Below are 13,373 nucleotides of genomic sequence, written 5' to 3' on the forward strand. Positions count from 1 at the left end.
AACTACAGCTGTAATTTGCCTTGATCTTGCGCTGCATTTCTTCTAGGCCTTCCAAAGCTGTCTATATCCTGATCCACAGAACCAGTGAAGATAGTACCTTAACATTGGGTTTCCAGATGCAAGTAAAAGTAAAGACCTGAAAAATGAAAAGATCATCCCAAATTATCCTGGCTGGCCAAATCTAACCAGAAGTACTTGAATGTAGAGGACCTTTTCTACTTAGAACAGAGACAGAGTCAACAATTGAAGGAGGGTCAGAATGATGGGATGGACCTGTCTTTTAAGATTAAAGAAGGGGGTCCATGAGTCAAGGAATGATGTTATTCTCTAAAAGATTGAAAAGACAAGGCAATGTATTCTCCCTTGGAGCACCTACGAAGAATGCAGCCCTGATGATATTGAACTACAATGTAAGATAATAAATTTGTGTTAAGAAACCATATTTGTTGCAATTTGTTACAACACAGAAATAATTATTCTCTTTTTCAAATCTTCTCTTTTTCAAATCTCAGACTTCAGATTTCAAAGTGCTCAGTGTTCTAAGTTGTATCTTGTTATTTTTATCAGAATTCAGACATTGCATCAGAAAAATATGTTAAAAATTTTGTGTAGTCATGCCTGAGAATCGTAATCACACTATAACCAATTATTGACTCAAACTGAGTTTATTCTCTTTACTAAGAATGTTTATTTTGTCTGAATTTTGTATACCATCCTATGTGAAAATTATGTTTTCACGAGTGATTTACAGATCATGTCTTTGCTGGGAATGGAAAATTTTGATTGAATGAGTTTTTATTCCTTTCATGACTAGCATTGGATAAACCATTCTTATCTTCATTGAATTGGATGAATTTATGTTGTCCACTAAGCAATGATTTTTTTAAAAAAAAATTATTTATTTATTTATTTGAAAGATCATTACAGAGAGAGGGAAAGACAAACATACACACAAACACACACACACACACTAACACACATAGAGATGGTGGAAAAGAAAGAGAAAGCAAGAGAGAGAGAGAGAGTTGTCTACTTGTTCACTTCCCAAATTGCTGCAATGGCTGGATCTGGGCCAGGTTGAAGCCAGGAGCCAGGAGCTTCATCCAAGTCTCTCATTCATGTTTGTGTCAAGCACTTGAGCCAATTTCCCCTGCTTTCCTAGGTGCATTAGGAAACTGGATAGGAAGTGGAGCAGCCAGGACTAGATGCTGGTGTTGCAGGTGGTGGCTTAACTCACTGCAGCACAAGGCTGCTCCAAGGCTATGATTTGTACGCCCTATGTATTGTTTCTCTAGAAGTGCCAAGACTGAGCAACACTCTCAACACTATATACAGATGCCTTGAGTAGCGCGGTTAATTATCAGTTTATATGAGTTAAATGTGATGTTTCTTTTCTTTTCCTTTTTTTTTTTTTTTGACAGGCAGAGTAGACAGTGAGAGAGAAAGACAGAGAGAAAGGTCTTCCTTTGCCATTGGTTCACCCCCCAAATGGCTGCTATGGACAGTGCACTGCGCTGATCCGAAGCCAGGAGCCAGGTGCTTCTTCCCAGTCTCCCATGCAGGGGCAGGGCCCAAGCACTTGGGTCATCCTCCACTGCACTCCCGGGCCACAGCAGAGACCTGGACTGGAAGAGGGGCAACCGGGACAGAATCCGGCACCCTGACTGGGACTAGAACCCAGTGTGCCGGGCGCCGCAGGTGGAGGATTAACCTACTGAGCCGCAGCACCAGCCTTAAATGTGATGTTTCTAATGTATTGAACTGCTGTTTTTTTTTTTTTAATTTTTATTTATTAAATTGAGAGACACAAAAAGAGAGAGAGAACTTCTATACTCTGATTTACTCCTCAAATGCTAACAATGGCTGAGGCTGGATAGAATGAAGCCAGGACCTAAATCCAGATCTCCCAAGTGGGAGACTGAAACTTTATCACTTGAACTATCCTCACCACCCCCCTGTGTCTACCTTAGCAGGATGCTGGGGTCAGAAGCAGGAAATAAGTACCAAACTTAAGTACTCTGACATAGGACACAAGTGTCTTATCTGCTGCCCTAACAGCTAGGGTAGATGCCTGCCTCCTGACTGCTATTGTTAAATTTCAGAAAAGTAGGGAATCTCATGTGACTATTTTAATAGAAATTATTTACCTGGAATTTGACTTTTCTGTCTGATTTTTTAAAAGATGAAAGTTGCAGGGCAGAGCTGTAGCATGGTAGATTCAGCCACCGCCTGTGATGCGGGCATACCATATGAGCTCCAATTCATGCTCTAGTTGCTTCACCTCAGATCCAGCTCCTTGCTAATGTGCCTGGGAGAGCCCCAGAAGATGTCTTCAGTACTTGGGCTTCTGCATCTATATGAGGGGCCCAGATGGTGTTCACAGGTACTGGCTGGGGCCTGGCCCAGCCCTGGGTGTTGTGGCCATTTGGGGCATGAGCCAGCAGATGGAACATTCCCTCTCTCCTCTCCCTTCTCCCCTCTCCTTCTCCCTCCCCTCCCCTCCCCTCCCCTCCCCTCCCTTCTCCCTCTCCCTCCCCTCCCCTCCCCTCCCTTCTCCTCTCCCCTCCACCTCCCCTCTCTCCTCCCCTCTCCTTTCCCCTCCCCTCTCCCTCTCCTCTCCCCTCCCCTCTCTCCTCCCCTCTCCTCTCCCCTCTCTCCTCCCCCTCCTCTCCCCTCTCTCCTCCCATCTCCTTTCCCCTCCCCTCTCCCTCTCCCCTCCCCTCTCTCCTCCCCTCCCCTCCCCTCCCTTCTCCTCTCCCCTCCCCTCTCCCCTCTCCCTCTCCCCACCCCTCTCTCCTCCCATCTCCTTTCCCCTCCCTTCTCCCTCTCCCTCCCCTCCCCTCCCCTCCCTTCTCCTCTCCCCTCCCTTCTCCTCTCCCCTCCCCTCTCCCTCTCCCCTCCCCTCTCTCCTCCCCTCTCCTTTGCCCTCTCCTCTCCTCTCCTTTCCCCTCTCCTCTCCTCTCCTCTCCCCTCTCCCTCTCCCTCTCCCCTGCCCTCTCCTCCTCTCCCCTCCCCTCCCCTCCCCCTTCCCTCTCCCTCCCCTCCCCCTCCTCTCCTTTCCCCTCCCCTCTCCTCTTCTCTCCCTCTCCCTCTCCCTCTGCCTCTCTTCCCCTCCCCTCCTCCTCTCTCTCCCTCCCCTCTCCTGCCCTCCCCTCCAATCCCCCTCTCTCTTTCCCTTCCCTCCCCTTCCCTCCCGTCTCCCTCTCTCTCTCCCTCTCCCTCTGTGTGTGTGTATGTATCCCTGTTTCTTCCCCTGAATCTCTGCCTTTCTAATAAATTAATAATTTGTTTAAAAAAAGAAAAGAGGGGCTGGCACTGTGGTGTAGTGGGTTAATCATCTGCCTGCGGCACCGGCAACCCATATGGCTCCAGTTCTAGTCCCAGCTGCTCCTCTTCCAATCCAGCTCTCTACTGTAGCCTGGGAAAGCGATAGAAGATGGCCCAAGTGTTTGGACCCCTGCACCCAAGTGGGATACCTGGAAGAAGCTCCTGAGCAGCTCCTGGCTTCAGATCAGCGCAGCTCTAGCTGTTGTGGGCATTGGGGGAGTGAACCAGCAGAAGGAAGACCTTTTTCTCTGTCTTTCCCTCTCACTGTCTGTGACTCTACCTCTCAAATAAGTAATACTTTATCCATTTTAGTATTTTTTTTGTTCTAGTACTATTGGTTGAACTCTGTGGTTAACGCACAATTATTCTTAGGTGTTTAAATTTTAACTGAAAAGTGATCCCTGTTAGGAATTTGGAAAGCATTATGCTGAGTGAAATAAGCCAATCCCAAAGGGACAAATACCATATGTTCTCCCTGATAGGTGACAACTAACTGAGCACCAAAAAGGAAACCTGTTAAAGTGAAATGAACACTATGAGAAACGGTGACTTGATCAGCCCTCACCCTGACTGTTGATGAGCAACTTAATATGTTATCCCTCTTAGTATTTTTTTTTTGCTGCAATATATATATTTTAATTCAAAGTGAATCGACAGTAATACACCATAAATTCTTATTTTGACACTCACCAAAATAGTCACCTGGAAAACCCGCTTTGTGTGACAAAGTACAGAAGGCTTGGTCACATTTAAATCACTGAGAACTAGAGAGAAATACTATCGCAAACCGTAATAGACATTACATCCATAAAAATTTTCCCAGTCCTTATTGAAATATTGCACAGTGCAATTGCTACATGGCAAACTAGTGTAGCATAGAAGTAAAAGCAAAAACAAACAAACCAAAGAAAGGAAGCCACAAGTCTAAAATTGTTAAACAGTTAACAGTTCAAACTTAGTAATCAAATCTATATCATTGGATTCATTAAAACAAATCTTCCTACACCTTGCAGTGTATGATTTAACTTTTACTTAACACAAACCAAGTTTAAAATTAGCAATAGATATTTTAAAAATGAAAAACTTTTGCAAATATAGTAAAAACATTTAATTAAACACCCTGAAGAAAAGAAAAACAACTAAGTATCATGATATTTGATAACAAACAATTTGCAAATTAAACTAGTATGCAAATATGCAACGTGGAAATCATGCAGTGTTTTATTTAAGAAAGCATTAAAAACAAAGAAATCTGACTAAAATGATCTTAAGTAAGTTCAGATTTTTCTGTTGATAGGCTAAATTTAAACTTCGTAGCAAGTTTTTGAAACTTAAAAATTTTAAACACACTTAAAAGTCCATGATTGTAGTCAGTTAAGAGCAATGTACTTGACTGGGATATGCCGTTATCAAACATTACTATGGTTTTATAAAAATGATGAAGTTTATGACTCGCTGTCAGTTTAACAAGATAACCTCAGCCTTAGAACTTGAATACAGCAAAAACGACGTTTTAAGGTCATAAACATGACCCTGAACAAAAAGAACTGCACGGGTTTTGTACCTGTTGTGATACAAGCACTCTTTTGTATTTGGTGTTTCTGAAACATCCATTGCCAACACTGATTCTTTTCCAAGGAGTGAGCAGATACCAGTAACTTGCTGGACTATAAATAAAATTAGAAGGCTACGGAGGGCAGCAAATGTACTTAAATAGTGACTCCATAAATTTATCATCTGTAAATAATCTTTTAAATTAATCTTAGGCTACTTCTTTATGTGTATTATATATATTTCTATATTATATAAAATGCATAGAATTGATTACTAAAAACACTGAAACTTGTGGGGAAAATTAAGTCCTTCATTTTCAGTGTGACTAAAAATGTACTGCTGGTTTTTGTTTTATGACCTAATACTGTAAATTTTAAAATCAATTTCAGGCACATTTATTTCATTGATGATTATTAAATAAAACACTGCTTGTGTTAATGGAGTAAAGAAAAGTTTATCCATTATTAGCTTATTGTCAATGCTGTACTAGTGGTATGCAATTCATTTATCAAAGAAATGCTATAAATCCAAAACATTTGGAGAGTTTTACACTCAAATGTTTTGTATTATTTATTCCAGTAAATGCTGTAGGATTATATTCCAGATTTTTAAGGAAAAAAGTTAAGTCAAGCCTGCAAGATACAGCTTTCTCAAGTGTCTACAATGCCAGTATGAAAATAAAAAATTAAGTTACACTGATACATCCAAGATTTTATACGCAGTGATGAGCACAAACATTAAGAGATAAAATACTGATGCAAATAACACACCCAAAATAACATATGCAATTATTTTCCATCATTTACAATACAGTAGTTACAATGACACTCCAAACAGAAAAGCAAAGTAAAAAATCAAACCCAAACTTCTATTTCATGTAATTAGACTTATACAGAAATCAGAAGGCTAAATAACAACTAGTTAATCACCTAATTTCACAGCTATCTGAAGTGGCAATCGTTATATAGCAGCTTATCTATGATACATTCAAGATAAATGATACAATTTATTACTTGCCTGTAAGCTAAAACACAGCCTCAGTTTAATACCTTTCCTTAAATTCCACCTCTATACTACAATATACTTGAGGTCTATGCAAAAAGTAGCTACCTTTTATATAGGAAATGGATGATTAAGTCTTTGGTGCTGTAAAAGCAACTTCATTTAAACATCACTACCACCACCAAAAAAAAAAAATAAAATAAAATAAAATAAAACAAAACAAAGGGGGGAGAAAAAACGCTTAGTATTTTTTTGTTTGTTCTACTCAATACTTTTGGTTGAATACTGTAATCAATACACAGTTATTCTCAAGTGTTGAAACTTAACTGAAAAGTGATCGCTGTTAAATATAAGAGTGGGAATAAGAGAGGGAAGAGATGTGCAATTCGGGACATGCTCAAGCTGACTTACCTCAAACGGTAGAGTTAGAAACATACCAGGGGATTAGAATTCAATCCCATCGAGGTGGCATGTACCAATGCCATCTCACTAGTCCCAGTGATCAATTTCTGTTCACAATTGGTCATAATGATAGGACTAATAGCCAAAGGGAGCACATAAACAAGACTAGTGTCTGCAAATACTAGCTGATAGAATCAAAAAGGGAGAGAACGATCCAACATGGGAAGTGAGATACACAGCAGACCCATAGAATGGCAGATGTCCTAAACAGCACTCTGGCCTCAGAATCAGCCCTTAAGGCATTCAGGTCCGGCTGAAAAGCCCATGAGAGTATTTCAGGCATGGAAAGCCAAGACACTCTGGGGAAAAATAAAAACCTAAATGAAAGATCTCGACGGGTGAGATCCCAGTGGAAAGAATGGGTCATCAAAGAAGGAGGTACCTTTCTCTGAAGGGAGGAGAGAACTTCCACTTTGACCATGGCCTTGTCTAAATATGATCAGAGTCAGTGAACTCAGGGGGCTTCCATAGCCTTGGCAGCTCATGACAGAGCCTAGGGTGATTACTGAGGCCATAAACAAGAGTGTCAATTTGTTAAGTCAACAACAGGAGTCACTGTGCATTTACTCCTCATGTAGGATCTCTGTCCTTAGTGTGCTGTACATTGAGATTTAATGCTATAACTAGTACTCAAACAGTATTTTTCACTTTGTGTTTCTGTGTGGGAGCAAACTGTTGAAATCTTTACTTTATGTATGCTAAACTGATCTTCTGTATATAAAGAGAATTGAAAATGAATCTTGATGTGAATGGAAGGGGAAAGGGAGTGGGAAAAGGGAGGGTTGCAGGTGGGATGGACGTTATGGGTGGGAAGCCATTGTAATCCATAAGCTGTACATTGGAAATTTATATTCATTAAATAAAAGTTAAAAATCAAAAAAATAAAATCTTAAAAAAATAAAGAATGATATATAAAACTGGAGTAGAATATAAGAAATCTTTGATGAAGCAAAAAGCCATTTATAGTGATGCTATGTTTCAGATTCATTGTGAACTTTCTGTCTCCACAAATGGTTAATTAGACTGGCTCACTGGTTATTTGCATTTCCCAGGGCTGGAGTTGCGGTTTAATGTGTTCAGCTGCAGCCTGTAATGCTGGCATACAATAAAAATACCAGTTCGAGTACTGGTTGCTCCACTTCCGATCCAGCTCCTGCTAATGTGCCTAGGAAAACAGTAGAAAGTAGCTGAAATTCTTCGGCCCAGCACCCACAGGGAGATCCAGATGAAGCTTCTAGCTTCAGGCTTTGGCCTGGCCCAACCTTGGTCATTGCAGTCATTCTGTGAGTAAACCAGCAGATAGACCATCTCTCTCACTCTCTGTCTGTCCACTGTCTTTATAACTCCGCCTTTCAAAGAAATAAAGCAAATCATTAAAAAAAAAGGTTCCTGATCCATTTCAACCCCATTTGAGACTATAATGAAATAAATTTAAATATTTTACCTGCAACATTCCAGCAATATATAGAAACTCACACAGGAATTCATTATAGGACATTGAAATACCACTAATAGAGGGCTAGAACTGTGGCAGAGCAGGTTAGGCTGCCATCTACAATGCTAGTTTCATATGGGCACTGATTGGAGTCCTGTGTATTCCACTTTCAATCCAGCTCCCTTGGAAGGCAGTGGAAGATGGCCCAAATACACCCCTGGGGATATCCAGATGAAGCTCCTGGCTCCTGGCTTCAGCCTGGCCTAGACCTGGCCATTGCAACCATTTGGGGAGTGAAACAAAAGATGGCAGGCACCTCTCTCTCTCTCTCTCTTCCTTCCTCCTTCTCTCTCTCTATAACTCTGACTTTGAAATACGTAATTTTTTAAAAAAAATATAAGAAATACCTCTAAGAATCCTTTTACTTTCTCCTTATGCTGATGAAATACATGAAATATGTGGCACAACCAATTGCTCCTGGCAGATTTATATAGATTTATAAAGCTATCATTTAAGGTTATTCTTCTTCCTTTTCAACTAGAAAAATGGTGGTATGGCCTACAGCTTCAATTTAAAGAGAGTTCTGTTATTCCATTGATAAACTTGCCTTTCATATTTTAAAAAATAATGCTTTTCAGTTTATCTAAAATATCATATTTTGTGGGATTGTTTTCATTGTAACTAAATTCACAAGACTCTCATTCATAAATTAGGATGTTAATATACTATAAGAAATAGGGTCCCTTCTAATCCGGAATGATGGAATTTGACTAGCTAGAGGATTTTTGTTGCTAAAGGATCAGCTGTTTGAAAAGGAAATCTAATCAAAAGGAGAAAGCTGTTTTACTGAACACAGTTGAATCATTTGCACTGACAAGACCCCTGTTGGTCTTGCTGGTCTAATACCTGAAACTGAGAAAACCAATATTATATCCAAAGATGGTGAACCCAGAATATCTAGGAAGGCCAGTGTAAACAACATTAGCATTAAATATTTGAGGTGGTTGTTTTTTTACAAATAAGCCAGTGAAAATTCTATATTTGAAATAAATAAAAAATCAAATACCTTGGAATAAACTTAACCACGGACGTTAAAGATCTCTACGATTAAAATTACAAAACCTTAAAGAAAGAAATAGAAGAGGATACCAAGAAATGGAAAAATCTTCCATGCTCATGGATTGCAAGAATCAATATCATCAAAATGTCCATTCTCCCAAAAGCAATTTACAGATTCAATGCAATACCAATCAAGATACCGAAGACCTTCTTCTCAGATCTGGAAAAAATGGTGCTGAAATTTATATGGAGGAACAAGAGACCTCGAATAGCTAAAGCAATCTTGTACAACAAAAACAAAGCCGGAGGCATCACAATACCAGATTTCAGGACATACTACAGGGCAGTTGTAATCAAAACAGCATGGTACTGGTACAGAAACAGATGGATAGACCAATGGAACAGAATAGAAACACCAGAAATCAATCCAACCATCTACAGCCAACTCCTATTTGATCAAGGATCTAAAACTAATCCCTGGAGCAAGGACAGTCTATTCAATAAATGCTGCTGGGAAAATTGGATTTCCACGAGCAGAATCATGAAGCAAGACCCCTACCTTACACCTTACACAAAAATCCACTCAACATGGATTAAAGACCTAAGTCTACGACCTGACACCATCAAGTTACTAGAGAACATTGGAGAAACCCTTCAAGATATTGGCACAGGCAAAGAATTTCTGGAAAAGACCCGGGAGGCACAGGCAGTCAAAGCCAAAATCAACTATTGGGATTGCATCAAATTGAGAAGTTTCTGTACTGCAAAAGAGACAGTCAGGAGAGTGAAGAGACAACTGACAGAATGGGAAAAAATATTTGCAAACTATGCAACAGATAAAAGGTTAATAACCAGAATCTACAAAGAGATCAAGAAACTCCACAAAAACAAAACCAACAACCCACTTAAGAGATGGGCCAAGGACCTCAATAGACATTTTTCAAAAGAGGAAATCCAAATGGCCAACAGGCACATGAAAAAATGTTCAAGGTCATTAGCAATCAGGGAAATGCAAATCAAAACCACAATGAGGTTTCACCTCACCCCGGTTAGAATGGCTCACATGCAGAAATCTACCAACAACAGATGCTGGCCAGGATGTGGGGAAAAAGGGACACTAACCCACTGTTGGTGGGAATGCAAACTGGTCAAGCCACTATGGAAGTCAGTCTGGAGATTCCTCAGAAACCTGAAGATAACCCTACCGTTCGACCCAGCCATCCCACTCCTTGGAATTTACCCAAAGGAATTTAAATTGGCAAACAAAAAAGCGGTCTGCACCCTAATGTTTATTGCAGCTCAATTCACAATAGCTAAGACCTGGAACCAACCTAAATGCCCATCAACGATAGACTCGATAAAGAAATTATGGGATATGTACTCTTTAGAATACTACACCGCAGTAAGAAACAATGAAATCCAGTCATTTGCAACAAAATGGAGGAATCTGGAACACATCATGCTGAGTGAAATAAGCCAGTCCCAAAGGGACAAATACCATATGTTCTCCCTGATCGGTGACGACTGACTGAACACCAAGAGGGAAACCTATTGGAGTGAGGTGGACACTATGGGAAACGGTGGCTTGATCAGCATAGCCCTGACTGTTAATGAACAACTTAATACATTATCCCTCTTAGTAGTTTTTTTATCAGTTCTACTTAATATGACTGGTTGAGTTCTGTAATTGATGCACAGTTATTCTTAAGTGTTGAAAATTAACTGAAATGTGATCCCTATTGAACATGGGAGTGGGAATGGGAGAGGGAAGAGATGTATAATTTGGGACATGCTCAGGCTGACTTGCCCCAAGTGGTGGAGTTGGAAGCATACCAGGGGATTCCAATTCAATCCCATCAGGGTGGCATGTACCAATGCCATCTCACCAGTCCAAGTGATCAATTTCAGTTCACAGTTGGTCATGGTGGAGGGACTGGGAGTCAAAGGGAACACATAAACAAGTCTAGTACCTGCTAACGCTAACCGATGGAGTAAATAAAGGGGAGAGTGATCCAACATGGGAAGTGAGATACTCAGCAGACTCATAGAGTGGCAGATGTCCTAAATAGCACTCTGGCCTCAGAATCAGCCCTAAAGGCATTCCGATCTGGCTGAAAAGCCCATGAGAGTATTTCAGGCATGGAAAGCCAAGACACTCTGGCAAAAGATCTCTGTGAGTGAGATCCCAGTGGAAAGAACAGGTCCTCAAAGAAGGAGGTACCTTTCTCGGAAGGGAGGAGAGAACCTCCACTTTGACTATGACCTTGTCTAAACAAGATAAGAGTCGGAGAACTCAGAGGGCTTCCATAGCCTTGGAAACTCATGACTGGTGCATAGGGAGATTACTGATGCCATAAACAGGAGTGTCAATTGGTAAAGTCAACAACAGGAGTCACTGTGCACTTACTCCTCATGTAGGATCTCTATGCTTAATGTGCTGTACATTGAGATTTAATGCTATAACGAGTACTCAAACAATATATTTCACTTTGTGTTTCTATGGGGGTGCAAACTGTTGAAATCCTTACTTAATGCATACTAAACTGATCCTCTGTAAAAAAAAAAAAAAAAAGAAATTATCAATTCCCAACTTGACTCTCACTGGGATTAAACATGACAATAGGTCTGATCTGATTTCATCATCATTAAAAAAAAATCATCTATTATTTTTCACTTTATGTTTCTGTGTGGGAGCAAACTGTTGAAATCCATACTTAATGTATACTAAGCTGATCTTCTGTATATTAAGATAATCGAAAATGAATCTTGATGTGAATGGAAGGGGAGAGGGAGTGGTAAAGGGGAGGGTTGTGGGTGGGAGGGACGGTATGGGGGGGAAGTCATTGTAATCCATAAGTCGTACTTTGGAAATTTATATTCATTAAATAAAAGTTAAAAAAAAATAAAAAAATATAAAAAAGTTAAGTCAGAATAAAGTATTATAAGAGCTTGACATTGAAACTGATTTAAATAATTTCTAATGGATAATTCACTGAGCAAAGCATAGATTTAGTATGCTTTTTACAGATTGCTTCACAGATGAAAATTTATTAAAATCTGGCCTTGTTTTCAATCATGCTGATGATATTTGTAATTGGAATCATTTACAGTTGTACACTGAATTACAGATAATCATACAAATTAATCTTAGTTTGTATCCAAAGTTTTTCAACTACATCTGGAACAAAGTAAATAAAAATAAAACTTTTATCTTAATATCCACTACCAGTGACAGTCAAGCATGTGTATGTCTTCTAAGTGGATTGAAACACTTCCTAGAACTGCATTATGCAGTCTAACTAGGGTTAGATGATGACTAAAATGTCTAGAGATGTAAAATTACCAATTAATAGAGTCAGTCAGGGACTCAGGAAGCCATACCCCAGCTGGGAGTGTAAGACTTATGACAAGCTACCACCCACAGCTGACCATATTAAGGATACAGAGAGGTACCTTGTAAATTAACTCAGCTACACCCCTGCAGCAGCCTCCTAAAAGGTGTTCAGGAATCCTCGCCTTCTCTTCTATAGTATAATCTCAGTTCCATACTACTAAAGACCTTTTGGAAGCACACATCTATCTAGGTCATTCTCCAAAACTTCTGGTGGCTCCCATGTCACTCGTAGGGTCCATGCACACTCAGCTTCACAGTCCCCCACAATTGGTCATTTGACCACTTTGACTTCACTGCTAGTGCCCTCCTCTGCTTTCATTCACCACATCCAGCCCGATTGGCATTCAGAGAGTAATGGGCATTGCCCTGCCTCTCTGCTGGCAGCCCTCATCCTCTCCAGCTGGAATACTCTTACCCCAGACACAGGCAAGGTGAGTATGTGGATCTTTGCCTCCAAATCTTTCCCCAAGTATTATATCCTCCATGATACTAAATAAACATTCATTTAAAATTGCAGCTGGGACAGGTGCTTAGCCTGGAGGTTAAGGCACTTGTTAAGGTGCCCATATCCCACATTAGGGTTCCTGGTTTCAAGCCCTAGCTCCCTTCCTGTTTCCAGCTTCCTTCTAACGCTCACCCTGCAAGACAACAGTGATGACTCAATTACTTAGGCCCTCACCATTCACATGGTAGATTGAGTACCCTGGCCCAGCCCCAGCCATTGCAAACATTTGAGGAATGAACCAGCTGATCAAAGAAGGCACTCTCTCTCTCACTCTTTCTCTCTCACTTTCTCTTTCTCTCCCCCCCCTCTTTCTCTATCTCTCTCTCCTCTCCTTCTAAGAAAAAAATTTATTCGTCCCTCTCCCCTCATCTTGGTACTCCCGAACTTGTCCCATATTCTTCATTCTTAGCATTTTATGGTCATGTACCTTTCTTTTTACATTAATTTATTATTACCCACTTTACAAGACTTTAAATTCCATGATGGGTTTCTCATTCAAGTTTTGGGGGGCAATCTGTTTTGTTTTCTTATGGACATAAACCAGATGTCTCAGGTATATAATAGGTACTTAGTAAATGCTGAGTGAATGGACGAGGGAATAATAAATACTTCCCTTCAATCCATACACTTTCTGA

This window comes from Oryctolagus cuniculus, chromosome 4 (genome assembly GCF_964237555.1).
Source record: "Oryctolagus cuniculus chromosome 4, mOryCun1.1, whole genome shotgun sequence".
NCBI lineage: Eukaryota > Metazoa > Chordata > Mammalia > Lagomorpha > Leporidae > Oryctolagus > Oryctolagus cuniculus.